This window comes from Macrobrachium nipponense, chromosome 18, assembly GCF_015104395.2.
Source record: "Macrobrachium nipponense isolate FS-2020 chromosome 18, ASM1510439v2, whole genome shotgun sequence".
NCBI classification, from domain to species: domain Eukaryota; kingdom Metazoa; phylum Arthropoda; class Malacostraca; order Decapoda; family Palaemonidae; genus Macrobrachium; species Macrobrachium nipponense.
The window spans coordinates 9,425,236-9,428,830 of record NC_087211.1 but is presented as its reverse complement, the minus strand read 5'-3'; positions in this window follow the sequence as shown (position 1 = coordinate 9,428,830).

Below are 3,595 nucleotides of genomic sequence, written 5' to 3'. Positions count from 1 at the left end.
TCCTGCCAAGTGACGACGTCATCATTGCCGTATCAGTATTTGTTCCTTTTAACCTCAATAATCTGCTTACACAGGCTTCATCTCGCGCTTGCAAAAGCAGATTGACTGGAGAAAGGAATGCCTAGCCCGAACTTCTCATGGGCAAGGCAGACATGTCTATCCGTATGCGCAATGCAACTTTAGCTAAGGAGTTGCAATCATTTTAAAATTAATAAACAAAATAAGGAAATAGAATTTCTATAACATCAAAATGAATTAATTTTTTCTGAACCTCATAGACATTTAGAAGTATCACGATATGGATATGGATTATTTACTTGTAACATTAGCTTATTACAATCCAGGTAAATCACATTCATGGGAAAATGTTACATTTTCTTGAAAAACCCAAAGTTTATATAGAAATTAGTTACATAGTGGGTTTTTCGTTGCATCTCCTACCTATTAATAATGTTTTAAAAGTTAACCTCAGAGGATGCGCGTGAGAAAATTGAATATGAAACTTTTGTTAGGGCACATAGGATCAGATTTTATCACAACTTAATTTCAGTTAGCATAGAGAACTACAGAATCATGATTAATCTTCTCTTTGACTCTTATGTTGCCTGGCAATCTTACAATTAGCTCCGTTTTCCACTTCTTTGTCTAGTAACTTACTACCAGTAATATCGAATTTTCTTTGAGATTCGTAATGATATCTATATATTTTTTATAATTATGGATATTTTTACAGTCATCATAGACCTGGATAGGTTCACTCATTGTTAATGCCATGGATAAAAAAGTTTGTACAGCGGACTCTTTTGAATTCCAAAATATCAGCGAATTCATGTGGGTTAAGTCTGGTCTAAATGGCTCTCTCCCCTCCCCTGTATTTGGATGTTCTGAATTTACTCTGCCCTTGTGACAATATAATTTCACTTGCAGGCTGATTAATGGAACCTGTTACAGTATCCTGCAGTACGAGAGTTTCACATCGCAACTTCAAAAAATCGTTCGTCGCTGCGGACGACGGCAGTCGAGTAACAACCGCCTACAATGTGAAAGGAATAAGCACCATCATGGACTTCTTCGACCGACGCTGTATCTCGTCGTTAATCTCGTTTTAATGCGGAACGCTCCGGCGGCTGTCGGAATCGACTACAAAAAGGGACATACTTCCGACGATTACGACCCGAAGGATATTCAACTCTACTTTGCTGGCGAAGGACTCGTGCTGGGGATGTTTTTTTATTCATCGCGAACGTAATCGTGTAGCTTAGGATGCAGAGAATAAGTATGAGCGCAAAAATAGAACGTTGGACCCGCCCAGGCAAATTTTCCCCTTGTTTTAACCCTGTGAAATAGGCCGTTTCATTGGGCTATAGGTGGTTGTCTGGAACTGTGTAATGGACGAAAAGTTGTTCGAACGCTAGTTAAAAGTGAAGTAGTATACCATCGTCATGTATCCTATATATATAAAAGTATCATGTCTCCTATATATAAATGATCATAAATAACAGAATCGAAATTATATTTTTTCTTTTTTGCGTGTACGCAATAGGAATCTATTATATAAATGATCATAAATAAAAACAGAATCTAATATATCTTTGCGTGTACGCAATAGGAATCTATTTAAAGTGGGCACATATATTAATCATAATTATAGAATCCATATACATATGTATAAACAAATCAGGTAGCCTATAATCAATCTGTTACCTTTTATCTTACCAATATCTGCAGTTATTTATGAGTTAGTATATGAATTAATGAATCAGATATATAACATTTAGCATAAAAATCAACGAATCAATCAGCATAAACATTAATAATTTTATCAATTCATATATGAAATTTTTTATCAGTTAAAATATGATTTTTATCATGTTAATCTTCATTCTATGCAATTATCAGAGTACATTAGTATTTTCTGTAGCATATGTATCTTCATGAGATGAAGTGAAAAAAAAACTGTATCATTATATATCACGTGATCACTATTATTTACCAATATCATTGTTTTTTATATTATTACTTGAATCAATTCATGTACACCATGAATTTTTATTTACTTATATATATATATATATATATATATTCACATAGTGTCTGTATCACACTCCTATAAGTCAAATGCAAGTCAAGTTTGAGTAATATTCAGTAGTTGGTTTTGGTAAGCTGACCGAGCTGATTTGTAAGCTGTTTGAACATAAAAAAATAAAAAATATGGGAACTGTTAGTCCATATATATAAAACAGATTGCTTGCAGGAATGTGATCAGACTAGAGACGCTAAAGATGACGTATACAATAAGTATGTAGGCTAAGATAACATGCCGTCACCTGTAGTCATTCAATTGTTATAAACCCTAGTCCAAGCTCCCTGCTTGAGGACAACTACCCGACCTATAATTCAAACGGCCTACGTGATCTGTAGCGTGTCTCATTTTGATGTGTTCGTATGAAACTATGTCATTTGTATGTATGTTCTAATGTTCGAAACTACTGTCTGTTCCTTCATAACTTGTAACAGAGATGGTAGACGAGCAGAAGAGAGTTAGCTATCGTCATTAGAAGACCTGTACCTCTTTACCTAAGCTTTATCATGTAGAGGAATAGGATTAGCCATCATCATTGGCAGAAGCGATCAAGCTATCGTTATTAGAAGACTTGTACAATCATATCTGATCTTCAGCATGTAAAACTTCAGAAGAATACATATATTTTTATATTTCGTGTTTTCTACAAGAACCTCCTCACCATGAGTTTAACACATCGTCGTAATAACTAACAAGATAATACCGACTTCGTAAGTGATCTACAAACCCCCAGACACTCCATTGAAGATGGAAGTGCAATACCAACCGACTTAGCGTAAAATTATCGCAAGTCTAACATTACCTCATAGGGCGCCTTATCATACAGGCACAAGCCCTAATATATGCGCTTATAATATTCAGAATCTCTCTTCCATAACATATCTTCAATCTGATGATACGGTCATTCTTTCTATGCACTTCTATTACCGAGTCCTTTAGTTCACTAGACAGTACTATGCCAACTCCATTTCTACCTTGTTTATTTGCTCCACTATAATATAGCTTATATCCATCTCCCAACTCTTTAGCTTTATTTCCTTTCCACCGCGTTTCTTGCACACACACAACATCTACTTTCTTTTCTCTCATCAAGTCAGCCAATTCTCTACCTCTCCCAGTCATGGACCCAACATTTAGCTGACATACTCTGAACCCAATGTGAGCTCGCTTCTTTAGCTGCACCCGAATCCGAGCAGTAGCCCTCGCCTTACCACAGAGTTAGGGCGATGTCTCTGTGCGTCGTTTACGGAGTACGCCCTAGCATTACCTCTTTCCATATTTCGGCTCATTCCATTTTTGGTTTTGGCACAGTGGAATGAGCCGAAATATGGAAAGAGGTAATGCATATCCCATATCATTCTATTTTCAGATCTTGATACTTATCCATTTTTTCCCTCTCTTTCTCTTCAACTCTGGTGTCCCATGGTATTGCGACATCAATGAGTGATACTTTCTTCTTGACTTTGTCAATCAACATCACGTCTGGTCTGTTTGCACGTATCACCCTATCCG